Source organism: Nanorana parkeri, unplaced genomic scaffold, assembly GCF_000935625.1.
Source record: "Nanorana parkeri isolate BGI_ZX_2015 unplaced genomic scaffold, ASM93562v1 scaffold132, whole genome shotgun sequence".
In the NCBI taxonomy this organism is placed as follows: domain Eukaryota; kingdom Metazoa; phylum Chordata; class Amphibia; order Anura; family Dicroglossidae; genus Nanorana; species Nanorana parkeri.
The window spans coordinates 1,536,848-1,552,096 of record NW_017306400.1 but is presented as its reverse complement, the minus strand read 5'-3'; the positions used below and the strand labels follow the sequence as shown (position 1 = coordinate 1,552,096).

Below are 15,249 nucleotides of genomic sequence, written 5' to 3'. Positions count from 1 at the left end.
TCAATATCCTTTGCAAAATAAACATCACCAGCATGTACGGGTTCTATTAACCAGCTTGTACACTAGATTTTACTGGCACCGGCTTATCCTCAAGTAATAACGTTCATGTCTATTTAAATGATTCACATGTGTGAGTTCATGTATTTCCAGGAGAAAAAGGACCAAACGACAGCAAACACCTGAGACAAATGATTTCATCTTTCACCTGGTATTTCCATGCAAGGATCGTCAACAATGACAGAGGAATTCTATAATAAAATGCCAAAGGCAGAGTACTTGTCAATTGTTATAAGTATTATGTATTTACCAAGATATGCTAGATGGGGGTCAAAGAGAAAAAAAAAGATATTGCTGCATGTCACAACCCTAAATCATTGTTAAAAGGAGAACCATGGGGTTAGGGCTTTTCCCCATAGTTCTCCTTAGGGTAACGGGAGGACACAAACTAGCGTCCTCCCGTCACCCAAAGCTCAGTATACCGCGAGCTACGGCTCGCGGTGAGTGAAAAGCACTCATCTCATAGTTCTCCTTTAATGCGTTATTACATTTTTTTTCTTTTTATAATTAGTGTCGGAGGTACTTGAATTCACTTTTTCCCCCCTTGTTCTCCGCTTCAAAAAGGTAAAGAAAATGCTCTGCCTTCAGTACTACTTTAAACAAAATAGTATGTATGTAGTGGAGAGTTTCCTGGCATTCAGCAAACAAAGTCATCAAGTTCTAAAGAAACAGAATACACATTACATAATACATTTGTTATATATAGAAATATCATAACTACTGCACATGTTGACATATGCCATATGGCATACTGTTGGCGGATTACAAAGGCCTAGCAGTTTATTCTGTATTAACATAAGAAAACATTTTAGCGGCAGTTATATCAAGGTGCCTACACATGGCGCAGCAATCGCCTCCTCTACGTAGAAATCACTTTCATTTTCCTGGAGGCTCTATAAAAAGTTCTGAAGATTAAAAGAAATAATAAAAGCTTAGCATTACAAACCCACAGCTAAAAAAATGGGGGAAAGTCACATTATTAACACCTACACATACCAAGCAACGGTTTCTGCTTCTCACTGACATAACGAATAATGATACCATAGCAACCAAGGCTGGTGCACCACATCCCTTAAGACATTAAGAAATTGGGGCGTTAATGAAAGGATTTCATCCGCTATTAAAACTGGAGAACAAATAGTAAGTCAGGGAATAGAGATAACCAATTACATGAGAGCAAAATGTGGAGGTTCATCTTTCTAGACTTGTATTTTATGGACCTATGAAAATCGAAGAAATAATTTTTCTTGATGACAAACACAGCCATGCTGGGCCCACTTACTTTCATAGAAGGACGCTTGCAGAGCGTGCTTTGTAGCTTGTTTTTTTTACAAAACTTAAAAAAAGGAGAACTATGAGGTGAGTGAAGATCACTCAGCCTCATAGTTCTAGCCAACCTGCGACAATGAAACTGTCACAGGTCGGGAAGTGAGCGAACACATACCGTCGCTCACTTCACGATCCTGTCCCTGCAGAGAGCCGTGACCATCACTCACGGGTCCCTGCATGGATTGCCCCCCGTCTGATCCTCCAGTGCTGACTGGCGGAATGGACGGGGAAAGGGGTGGGTACAGCTGGCTCTGCCTCTAGATAGGCAGAGCCAGCTGTCACTAACACAGCTGGGTGGATACAAACAGTAATGTCGGGATCCGTCCCGGCTGCGGCGTCTCAGTATACCGAGCTTTGGGTCACGGGAGGACACTAGTTTGTGTCCTCCCGTTACCCTTAGGAGAACTATGGGGAAAAGCACTGACCCCATAGTTCTCCTTTAAGTTGTTTGCAGTAGCCAAGAAAAAGTTAGTAACTGCAACAAACAAAACTCACAAAGCATTTATAGCCAAAAAATCTCATCACCATTGGATGCTTGAGAGCCTCTCGTGAATAAAGGACAGCTACCAGTAAAAGCAGAAGCCTTTAGAGCCAGGCTCATTTCAGAATGCATTGAAAGGGGCATTTGTGACATCATTGTGATCGGCATTTGAGCTGCTTCAAGAGAGTTTTGTATTCCCTTAGACTAGTATGGAATCCCAGGAGCACCCAAGCAGCCAGGAGCACCATCTGGATAACAAAAAGATCGAGGGGTAGACACAGGAAAGCTGGAAAAGAAACTTTAGACAGAAGACAAACATATGGCCCAATGCTGGCCGAGGATGGAACAACTTTTAAGTTAGCCATATACCTTTTTTCTTGTCAACCTGTGGGCCGAATGAGTGAAAATCATTGGATTCCGCTGTCCATGCTAAACAGCATAGATGTAGCAATCTCCAGTAATTGGTTCAGGCAGTCATGACACCCGTGGCTGCCTGAGTTCCCAACAACTGACTGCATGTGGTAAGACGCAGTCACTCCTCAGCCAAATATTTTCCACACGCCTCAGTCATTTTTAAATTGACTTCTGTCGAGTGAGGTGGTGCTGACAGGGCCAAACATGGCTCAAACTCTAAATCGTGCATGGCTAGCTTTATTCTGATTATGTGACAGCTCCCCAAAAATACAGCTTAAGAGACTGACTACAGTACAGAAGCAGTAATCATGTGAGGCCTGATCTATATAGTGATTCTCAATGGGGCAATAAATAGTGTCTTAGACCACCAGTGCACAAGCACAGGTATTCCAACTGGTCTCTGTGCAAGTCAATAGGAGGATTCAAAACCTGCTTGATATGCCTAGCTTACTTAGGCGTTCCACCTGCAATTTCTGAATGCATAAAAAAAACAAAAATAAATGTAAATGTACTCATCAATGATCCTGTAGTCCCTGTAGACTGCTTTGTAGACAATGACTGCTAGTTCTTAAATATTCAGTAAGAAACATAACAAAATTAACTTTTTTCCCCACGTCTGTTTCTCGTCTTTAGATGTACTTTTTGGAGATTTATTTATTTTAAAGGTTTGAGCCTGCATCACACAATGTCCTCTCCAACAAAACAGCCATTACACACATTGCATTATGGCCAAGCAGCATTTCCTCCTCCAATCTGCTATAAACAGTAGCCAATTCAATATTGTTTGAGCCAGGACTGGACAAAAGCCAGGAATCAGATAGCCAATGCTCCTTAAACACGGCAGCTGATGCCTAACTTTTGAGTTCATTGTCGTCAACAAAGCTGGCACCTAAAAAATCCTGCTGGCTCCTGAATTGGACAGACTGGCTCCTGTATTACATATTAATTGTTCCACCGTTGGTTCAAGCCGAATTAAAAGAAAATAGTAAATGATCTCGCACTCGGATTTGTTGGCGACTTATTCTGAATTGTAATTCTCCATTAATTATTCAGAAACACAGGCACAGCCTTACGTTGCCTCCCTAGTTATGAGATTTGCCCAGGGCTGCTCATTTGTGATGCTGTGCTACAGATGTGACAGCTTCCGGAATAAAATCTTGTGAATCATGGGTTATTCACACATTAATTGTTTATGCAAATAATAAGGAAGAAGAACAAGAATGAAGGGCGCAAACATCAAAAGCAAACTACAGAAAGTTTGCAGCTACTGGAAAATCTGTTGCCCAAACGCAAAATCATTGCTAAACAAGGCAACAATCAAAATTAAACTCACACTCTGTCTGATCGAACTGATCAAGCCCGCTTGAGTAAAGACTCAAATGGTCAGGAAGAGTCTTTGCTGGCTGATCTGATATTTTCCCCTCAAGACCAAAGCACTCCCAAACCCTGCTCCATATGCAAATTCAATGCAAGTTGTCTCAATGGGAATGTGGATGGCTCTACAACAGTCAGACAGTAGCTAGCCTCACATGCATGTCTCTCTTGGTGATGTAGTATGAAGTGGATGGCGCCAAAATGTTCATCATCATAACGCCTGACGTTCATTGACGTTGGTGGACCATGAAATCACAGGGGAAAAAAAGAAGTGGTTTAGGGACCATGCAAGGGCCCCCTAAAAAAAATCTTGCTGGCTCCTGGGATTGAACAGGCTGGATCCTAAACTCAATAAATTGTCTACCCCTGACCCTCTGCCTTCTTGCACATCCTTGGCAAGGTAGAACCAGCATCTTCTCCCACACTTAGCACTTGTACACGTCACATACATACACTAAGCAATACATTCCAACACCGCCCCCCATACTAAAACACATTGATGCGGTTATAAGCAAAACTTGAAGTGACACTAAACTCAGGAGTTAAATCTTAAAATGCATTTAAGTTTCCTAAATATTAACAAAAATTTAACTTGTGTATTACTCAGCTGTAGATCCTCAAATCTCTGATTTCGTGCCGACACTGTCCTTCCTTCTGGAGGGTGGCTACTTTTGTTCCCCATAGTCCCTGTGTGTGTTGTAAAGTAGCCACTGCTCCAAGATTGATGTCCATCACAGGAGTGAGCTTGGGGCGATGGCTACTTTACAACACACACAGGGACCATGGGGAATAAAAGTAGCCACCCTCCAGAAAGAAGGGCAGTGTCAGCACCAATTCAGAGATGATTTGAGGATCTACAGCTGAGTGATACACAAATAAGATAATTTTTTTTGTTAATAGTTATAAAAAAAGAAAAAAGGTACTTAAATGCATTTTTAGGATTTAACATCTGAGTTTAGTATCACCTTAAACATCATTAACAAATTTCTAAGCAGACCCATTGCTCACAAACATCTGGCCATGTTTGGTCACTCACACAATAGGCTCACCGAATCTCCATCCACATACAATGCTTAAGCTTTCCTTTGAAATGCAATAAAAATTTATTTTTGATCCGGCAGGATAATAGCTCAGATGCCGCAGCGGTGCGAACCCTTAATCACGACAGAAAAAGCTAACCAAAAAAGGATTTATCCTGTGTAGAAATATAACCAAAACAACAAGTAATCTTTTTACAGCATATATTTATTAACAGTAATTCTATTTTATACAGCGCTTAAGTTTACTTCCCGTTGTTACCATCTTTCAGAAAGTTATTATGAAGCTACAATTGCAGTCATCTGTAGTAAACAATATTGCTCTGTTGATCCTGCCTTCACCCGAATGCTTTATTACTGCCATTAGTCACAAAGAAAGGTAAACGGGAATGCTCGTTAGTTGCGTGCACAATAAATCATACATGCCTGACATGACAGAGGGTCAGTCCTAAGTGAGGCAAACAATACCCCTGGAGCTTGAGCTGCAATTTCTCTCTTACAGTGGACAGCATGGCAGCAAGCTCATCACTTTATGCCTGAGATGTGGATGTACTGAGCTTGGGGATCTCGGCTTCCGACTTCACATTAGCAAACGTCACAGCAAATACATAGATGTAAATTCCAGTGCCAAAAATTCACCACTTTTTTTTTTATACAGTAAAGCTGGCAATGGAGAAGCAGATAGGAAAGCTCAGCACTACTCTGCCACTTTCGTGAGCAGCTGAATACACACACAGTTAAATTACCTATAGGTGAATTGTTTACCCCAACCGAGAATTTGTAATTCTGTTCAATAAATCTTGCAATCCAGGCATGACCAGGTCGCTGACCTACAGTGCCATTAAGCAGCATCATTTGGTCAAGAATCTGTGAATTAACAATAAGGAAGCATCATCACACTGACAAGATCCAAAAGCTGTCCACTCGATTCTCTCCTCTTGTTAGCAGGCTCCCAGTGTTAAACTGACACCACTAAACACAGGGGAAGCCAACTGGCTCACACAGCTGCCCTTACTCTTCAAGTCCTAATGTGCAAAGGATTGCAGAAAGCCAATATACAGAGGTGCAAGTATTTATACTAGCTATATGTAAGATTATAGTTAATGGTTTTCAAGGGAGACTTAAGTAGTTGAAATCAGACTCAATGTATCTGCCTGGATTTCAGTTTAAGGGCCTGTTCACATGAGTTTCAGGTCCTGATCTGCAGACGCGGTGCTACTGATGCCGTGCGTTTTGGCCGCGTTTCAGTAAAAAAAAAAAAATGGGGCTGTTAGTATGTTAGCTGCAGTGCAGTGCGTTTTTGACACGTTTGGGTTTCCTGACTGTACAAAATGTGACATGCAGGTCAGCACACAAAACGGACGTCGTGTGAACAGGCACTAAAGCAGTATTAAACTTATTAAGTGCCTGTTCACACGACGTCCGTTTTGTGTGCTGACCTGATCCGTACGCTCCTGCACTCAAAATGCATCCCTATGTATCCCTATGTGTTTTATGGGCTACAGTTCTCACATGTGCAGTCCGTTCAGCTTACGACAGAAAAATACTGCATGTCACATTTTGTACGGTCAGGAAAAGCAAATGCGTCAAAAACGCACTGCACTGCAGCTAACATACTAACAGCCCCACTCCAGCATCAAAAACGCGGCCAAAACGCACTGCATCAGTAGCACCGCGTCTGCAGATCCGGACCTGAAACTCATGTGAACAGGCCCTAAAACATTTTTTCAATAACGAATCCAGATGAAAAAAAATACATTTACCCAAGCACTTACGAACATCATGTTTCCATACAGCTGGCTCAGAATCTCTCAGCTCGACTTCCCTGAACTTCATGTCAAGTACAAGATCACAAGGGACATAGTCTCCAGCAACTGTCCATCTAGTAGATTGGAGAAGAAAGGAGGGAGGAGGAGAGTGGTCCAACAGCCAGCCGAGTCTGAGATCCGGGGCGAGTATATCTTAGTTATTTTAGCTCCCTTAGCACTTTGCCAAAAGTGCCATTTTCGGCCAATATGTTTTGGCAGCTGAAATTTCGATTTATCCTTAGTTAGTACTTCTGCCTTGCAGCACTGGGGGTCCCTGGTTCGAATCCTAGTCCCAGTTCTTGCTGTGCTTATGAGGGTTTCCTTCGGGTACTACAGTTTCCTCCCACACTCCAAAGAAATACTGGAAGGTTAATTGGCCCCTATCTAAATCAGCCATGTATGTACGCATGCAAGATAGGGACCTTAGAGTGTAAGCTCCTTGAGGGTAGGGGCTGAAGTGAATGTGAAACTATGTAAAGCGCTTGATAAATTACGGCGTTATATAAATATTGAATTTCTAAAGATCTATCCCACTCTTAATGACCATAATTGATCTAGATATTTTTAATAGCTCTTACTGAAGAAGCCTAAGGGATGTAATTCCTCAATGTACTGACAATTTTACTCCTGGGAAGGGGCATGATGGAATCAATGCATAATGAGATATGTAGTCTAAAGAAATTGGGATTGCATCACATGGGACAGCAGGGAAGGAGACACAAAGCACGCTGGAAATTTTGGAAAGTGCAGGGCAGACAAATGACAGTACGAACTACGTAAAAGGGATTTTTTTAAAGTCAGCTTCGATTGTATTATGAAAAACAACCCCTCTCTGTCAATCTAGTTAACAATGACTTACAAAGCCATCCACAAGTCTGCCCCCGGTTAGATCTCAAACCTTGTCTCAAAGTACCACCTTAACCGTCCCCTCCGCTCTTCAAAACATCTTCTGCTTTCAAGCTCCCTCATCAACTCCTCAATGCATGCCTCCAGGACTTCACTAGAGTCTCTCCCATCCTCTGGAACTCTTTACCCCAACCTGTCCGTCTATCTCCCACTCTGACTGCCTTTAGGCGATCCCTTAAAACTCATCTCTTCAGGGAAGCCTATCCCACCTCAACTTAACCATCACGTTCTCAAACAATTCATCCCCACACAGCTACCGCCTCGTGTATCACTTCTTCCTCCTTTTATATTGTAAGCCGTCACGGGCAGGGCCCTCCTTACCATCTTGTCTTGAATTGTATTGTGAGATTGTAATATCTTCCTTATATTGTAAAGCGTTGCACAAACTGTTGGCGCTATATGAATCCTGTATAATAATAACAACAACAACTCTGGTATGTATTCCGATTACATTGCTTCTGATATAACAGGATAGTGTATGCTGGGACCTTACAACTCCTTTAAAAAGGTAAAAGTCTTCCATGACCCACCGCACACCCCAAGCACCATCTCCCGGTAAGCTTAGCAGAATATATACTTGTTTTTATCATTGGTTTAACAGCTGCTGTCATACTTTTCCCATGAGTGAGCACCTTAATTATATCAGAAACTGCCAAAAATGAGGCCAAGCTGTTATCACGTAACAAAACACAAAAGAGAAAATTGTAACAAAGAAAAAATCGTCCTACTGACCTGCAAACATGCTGTGCGTACCCGGGCTCCATCGGGAGACATCTTTATTGACAAGCTAAGTACCTACAGTGTCAGAATGGTGACTATAAATAATGGTGTGAAGTCAGAAAGCCGGAGAGTGTTTGACACAAATACTTTGTAATGCCGAGCTGACCTATCACCTCACCGTCTCTGCTCACCATTTCCACAACGCCCTTAGCATCAAACCTCACCCATCCACATTGTCAACACCCTGCAAGGTGATTGGCTGTGGTGTCTATGAAAGTGAATTCCAGGCCTGTACTCACTGGGTAAAAAGGGAATTTTCTGCACATGTATCTCATACTTCTAGCCTTTTTCTTCCAGACCTGATTACATCTCTTTTGCCTGAGGGCAAACACACACACAAAAATGCAAACACAGGAACGTCCATAGCTGAGTACATTGCATTTCCATCTACTGTGACAGACATTTGATTAAGTACCTAAATTACTAGAGGCGAACCTTGCTTGTTCTCCGAACTCTGCTTAACGCGCAGCAATTTATGCGACACATCATTAGACTCTATGGGGGCGCTATGGGGGGAATTTATTAAAACTGGAGCAGTTGCCCATTGCAACTAATCAGCTCCTATATTCAGTATGCACAGTTATAGTATTAAAAACTCTTCAATAATTGAATAATAACAAATAAACATTGCCCAGCAAAGTATTTCTTTACATCTCTGTCCAAACACTTAGGCCCCGTTCACACGTAGGCGTTTCGTTGGCAATAAAAAAAAAAAACATTCATTCCTTTGGCCCCGTTCACACCTGAGCGTTTTGTCGTAAGCTGTAAAATGCCTGTCGCTGAAAAAAGTACGAGCTTCTTTTTGGCAGATTACAGCACGTTTTGTCCCCATAGAGGCAGAAGGAAATTCTTGGAAACGTTTTTGCACGCATTTGCCCGTTTACATCAATGTGTCCCATTCGGCCCGCTAAAACATATGACTTAAGTGTGCCTGCGTCTAACCGGCGCAAAAAAATGCAGCAGAAGCGTAGAATCATGCAAAAATGCTGTGGCCTAGGTGTGAATGCAGCCATATAATAATCACGTTTCCAAACAGCTGCTCCAACTCTGCTAGTTCAGCTTCCCTAAACTTCCTCTCTACTAGCTTGGAGATAGGAGGAGCAGAGAGCAAGAGGAGTGGTTTTCCTTGCCATGGCTGTGTGTTTGTGGAGACACACACAGTTTACTAGCACACACAGGGGTGGCTCTATAGGACCCTGCAAGGGAAAGGAGCTACCCTAAAACAGGCAGTCAGGGCCGGAGCTCAGGGGGCCATCTGATTCTGCAGAAAACTAAAACTTTTAAACATCAAGCAGCGTCCATTTTAAGTGCTTTCATCAGCGTTTAAAATAACTTAAAAACCTTTTGACTTTAATATCAGTTAAAGCTTTGAAAATGAAAGATAGATTCTGCTCCAGTCTTAGTAAATTCCTCATATACAAAACCTAACTCCAGGAAAAGAACAACCAGGCCCTACACTGCAAGGGTTAAATGCTGGCTTAGGTTCAAGGTAACTGGGAAAAAACAGCTCTACTTATCTAAGCTTCATCAAGCCAGGTGGCTTTGACAGGGACATTGATGGCTCAAATTCAGACTTGATTAGTGTGCAATAAAAAGGGGTGGGACACACAGAAAAAAGGACTGTCCCTATTCTATGGGGAAAAGTGACAGATCTGTAATCAGATTCACCCCAGGAGGAAAGGTAGCAAAAATCCCATCCAGTCTCACACACACCAATATTTGAGTGCTCTTGCAGAGCGTCACATTCCGCAACAAATGGCTGGAGTCGCAAAGCAGATTCAGGTGTGAATCTTCTGGCAATTAAATCCATATTCAATAATCGATTATAATCGATTATGTCGATTAGTTGTTGCAGCCCTAGTGCCCTGACTGAAAAAGGTTGAGAAATGCTGATCTAAATCACAGACGGACAAATTGATATGGAATCCTGGAGCCAGCAGGATTTTGTTTTTTAGGAGCCAGATCCATTGACAACCACTAGTGAAACCACCTCAAAAAGGTAGGCCCCAGCTATAATTTGTAAGGATCATGGGCTATCGCCACTGTACTCTAATTGTAAGGTAAATTCCTGAGTGCTCATCACCAAAGATATATCCAGAGAAATCCAAAGTAGATTCTTCATAGGTCTTGCAGCAGAGATAAGTCAAACCATGACCGGTTTATTGTCAACATTTTGGTGGAGCTCCATCAATATAAAGTACTGGCAACAAAATACTGTTGCTTTGACTTATTTCTGCTGCAAGATCCATGAGTGCTGATGGTTATGTGTGTATATCTGTCTGTTTGTGTGTCTGTCTATCTATCTATACACACACGGCCGGACATATCCCAGGAGCCTGGTAGCCAATGCTCTTAAAAAATTACAGCTGGCATCATGAAGGGAAACAACCATGGATTACAGTAAGGCACATATTACAGTATTGTTTTATGTTAAACAATCTGAGGGTTTAATGTCACCTTAAGGTTTTCCCTAGCTGTCGAGAATGAAGTCAGCTCCTAAGAAGATGCTGCTGGCTCCTTGGAATAAAAATTCCAGACGCAAAAAATGTGGCCTGGGGAATAAAGTCTGCATTTATGGAGAAATATTTTCCTTATGCCTCGAATAAAATGCCATTAGTAGATATGCGAGTGGAGGGGGGTCACGGCAACCATATCATACTGCAGATCTTTATTTCAGGGAGCATTGTGCTGATAAGCAATTCGCATTCTTGCTTTGCAGCTCTGGGTCATGGGTTTGAATTCCACCTGTCTGTACTGCTTCCTTGTGATTGTGGGTGTTCTCCAGGTGTTGTGGTTTCTCCTACAACATACTGTATTCTCCCAACATTGCACTGAGTGGATGTATGAACGTGGTAGAGATATTAGATTGTGAGTGCCTTCCAGGAACAAGAACGGATGTGAATCAATCCAAGAATGAATGCTCTAAATAATAATAATAATAATAATAATAATAATAATAAATGAAAAAAACCTGCACATCAATCATCTGATTTGTACCCATCCCCCTGCAAAGCATCTTGGCCATTTGTAGCAGTGTGTTGTGATGAGAAGGATGCCTGCTGTGCTGATGAGATTTCCCTGCCTTCTACAAAGACCCAGAGTCACTGGTGTTTCCCTAACACACCATGATAGGGCTAGAAGAAAATCGCTGTGCTCCGTCACACGCCAGCCAGCTGGAACCTCCAATCACACAACTGATAACTGTACTTTGCAGCTTCAAAATAAGACTACATGGAAAACAAAACACGGAACCACAGCAAGGGTCACCATGCCATTCGTCAGCTAGGTGACAATATAAGAATGACAATATACACCAACAAATGAGGTCCTCTATCAATACACATCTAGATGTAATAACAGTCAGTTACGTCCATTAATAATGAACTGATCTGATGATTTCAGCCATTTTACTGCAAAGAGATGGAACCTTTATATTATATAAAATAGTGTACATAAAGGACACGATGAACCTGTGCCCCAAGCTAGGTGTACCATGGGGGAATGTCAGACCCAATCCGGCATAACAATGGATCACATACATACATGATCCATATAGTACAATGCCTTGGTATGTGTTACCCCTATGCCATGCATCCAGGACAACATGTGTGACCTCCCTGTGCACCTATACGGAGAAATATTATAAAGCAGCTTAGAAAGAGATGAAGGCTTCCTGGAGGAGTAAGGAAGGACTGTACTCTGAACCTAAACTGCCCTTCTCTAACAATGCAGCAGGCTGGGGGAGTGGGTCTGGCAGTACAGACAACATGGCACACATGGTGTGTACAGGGCGATGACCAGATGGGGGTCCACAGGCACACTGACCCCCGGTGACCCGGCAGGAACTGGGGGGATACTCACAGCGGCGGGGATGGGATGTCCTTGCAGGCCGGATACAGCAGTGTACGCGGGGATCGCTCTGCCTATACGTAGCACCGAGCCGCCGCCAGTCCTCCTCGGTGTCCCGGAGCCCTACCGGCGCTGCCGTGTCATGACCCCGACACATCACCTGGCTCTGCACACATCATGGCTCCCGAGCCCCCGGGGCAGTTGGACTTTGGTTCGGCGGAGCCGATCTCCTCACTCCGTGCGATGTGGACGATAAGTGTGTGACAGCCGCCCCCTCCGGAACCCTGGGCCAAAGCTGACGTCTCCCTCGGATTACACTCTCCGGGAAGGATCCTGCTCGATCTGCCTGCTTTTTTTTTCTGTAACGCAGTAGAACCGCCCCCGGCCTAGCAGTCCAGAGAGGCGGGGTACGAGAGTGAGAATGGCGGCGCGGCGCCCCCTTCTGTTTCCTGCAGGGTACTGCGTCATCTGGGGATTCCTCCGGACTCCACTGCAGGGTCTTTCCCTGTAGAGAGTGTGAACGCCAGAAATCTATTTCTCTGTATATTTGACATCTTGTCTCACTGGATACAGTTTTATTCAAGCTTATTGAGGGGAATTTTTAAAAAACTGGAGCAGTTGCCCATAGTAACCAATCAGCTTTTATCTTAAGTTTATTCAGTTCTTAGAAAATAAAAGAGAGAAGCTGATAGGTTGCCATTAGAGGCCCATATTTAATTTTTTATAAACTTTTACATTTTTTTATATTTATTTATTCCTTTTTTATTAAATATTTTGATTTTTTTTTACTTTACTTTTAGGGGCTTTGGGGAAATATTAGGGGTCTAAACAGACCCCTGATATTTCCCTTCTAAAATAGAAAAAGAGATTGAGAACACAGAGTCCTCAATCTCTTTTTCTGTGTCCCCTGTTATCAATGAACAGGAATCCTCTATACTGAGTGTTCCTGCTCATTGATAACATGAGAACATGGTATGTTTACTGTAACCACAATTATGAATGAACAGGAGGGGATATAGATCACTCCCATTCATTCATAATTGAGGATATATTAACCATACCATGTCCTCAATTATCTACAAACACTCAGCGATCACTGAGTGTTTGTAGCCCGCTCTCCTCTCTAACACACACTGTCACAGGAGGCTGAGCGAGCAGTGCAAGAGGAAAGCCCAGCCTCCTGTGACAGTGACATCTCCGCCCCCACATCCCCTGCCGCACTGTGATAGGCGGCCAAGCGGTGTGGGAGGAGAGACACCGGCCGCTCACAGCGCTCTCCTCTCGCAGCGCTCGGCCAGCTGTCACTTTCTCTCCTCCCTCTCTATCGGTGCAAAATTTTACAAAGTAAAAAAATAAATAAAATTAAAAACATTAAAACCAACTCCGCTTCCCCCACCGTCTGCGAATAAACACATGCATAGGGCATTGTGTGTGTGAGCAGAGTGGTGCCCCCATTCTACTGTGTGCGATATTGTGGTGGCCGGGCAGCAACGCGCACAATGTGCATTAACACTCTAACACGCACAATGTGCATTAAGGCTGGGTTCACACCTGGGCGATCCTCGACTGCGCTCCAACCGTGCACGAAACGTGTGGATGGCCGGGCGGTCACAGAATCGCACACTACTACCGATCATGCTAGCACTTCCATTATTTTCTAATGGCACCAGGCAGATTGAGCAGTTTCCCGGCACAATACCGCTCATGCAATCGCACACGATTGCAGTTGAAAACACTGTGCGGTGCATGTCGCAAAAAAAGGTACATATACCTTTTTTCAGCGATTGTTTCGTGGGTGTAATCCTATTGAAATCCATGGGGCTGCGCAGCAATCTCTGTATGCAACCGCACACGATCGCTCAAGTCTGCACCAGCCCTACGTCCCTGTTCACACCTGAGCATTTTGACGCTGAAAGCTTAAAGTGACATTAAACCCTCAGATTTTTTAACATAAACCAATACTGTAATGTGCGCCTTACTGTAATCCACGGTTGTTTCCCTTCTCTTTGCTCCACTGTAATGTAAATCCTCATGTCTTCTCATGCTGGGGGAGAACTTCCCTTTGCAGCTGAGTGCCTCTTCCTGTAGTGCTGGCTCAGGTTTCCAGCCTATACAAAAATGTACACAGACACCGTGTATCCATTTCAGAGACAAGGCAGTCTGCTGCAAAACAGAAGTTCTGCCCAGCATGAGAACAGATACAAATTTAAAAGGAAGAGCAGCACAGAGAAGGGAAACAACCGTGGATTACAGTAAGGCGCACATTACAGTATTGGTTTATGTTAAAAAATCTGAGGGTTTAATGTCACTTTAAGTGTTAAAACACACAAGACAATAATTCCTATTCATTCCTATGGCCCCTGTTCACACCTGAGAGGTTAGCAGCAAGCTGTAAAAACGCTGAACGCTTGAAAATGTGCATGAGCTTCTTTCCGGCAGATTCAGAGCGTCTGTGCTCCATAGATTTCAATGGCAAACGCGCCAAAAACGCGCATGTGGGGTTTTTGCGTGTTTTGCGCACGTTCTTTTTGCAAAAAACGTGAGGTTTTTAAGGCGAATGTACATTGTGGAAGACCACCTGCAAAGCGCACTGGGAAGCAAAATGGCTGATTCATGTCTGCAAAACTTTGACTCTGAGGCATTTATAAGGCTGATACAGGCACAACCATGCCTATAATCTGCGCAACCCCCTTTATAAAAACAGAGGAAGGAGGAGGCAGGCTTGGATCCAAATTGCTTGCCAGATTTGGCCTGAATGGGAATCTTTCCCTCCATCCCCGAAGGACAGCAAAGGGAAAACGTGCATGTGACATGTGGTGCATCTAAAGTTTGTTGTGATACTGTTGTAGCTTATGTTTCTGCTTGCTTGTGTGGCTATTGTAGGTCTGTGCAGCTGCAGATCCGCCACAGATTGTGATGTCAAAAAATGTCTGGCCTATTTCTTGTCCCAGTCCGGTCTTTAGTCTGGTCATCAGGCAAACATAGTGACCTAGTGCTTTTACAAGTGTGTAGCATGGCACCCCCTAGTGGCAGGATGATAAGCCAGTTCCTGCACCAGGGACTACTAAACATATTCAGTAGGGATGTCCCGATACCGGTTCTTGTATCGGGACCGATACAGGGCATTTTGACAAGTACTTGTACTTGTCAAAATGCCCCGATACATAGCGCTGAAGCTTGCGCTATGGGTTTTTTTTCGTTTTTTTTTCTAACC

At 43.4% G+C, this 15,249-nt stretch overlaps 1 protein-coding gene across 3 annotated transcripts in view; it reads right to left on the bottom strand.

Annotated features, from left to right (window-relative positions):
* The window catches only part of CDK17 (cyclin dependent kinase 17), a 139,916-nt gene extending 127,480 nt beyond the window's left edge, over positions 1 to 12,436 (bottom strand). For all 3 annotated transcript variants that reach the window (XM_018553884.1, XM_018553885.1, XM_018553886.1), the window contains exon 1: positions 12,048 to 12,436. The gene's annotated coding sequence lies outside the window, so the exon portion shown is untranslated. The remainder of the gene's footprint in view (positions 1 to 12,047) is intronic.
* Positions 12,437 to 15,249: the final 2,813 nt, after the last annotated feature.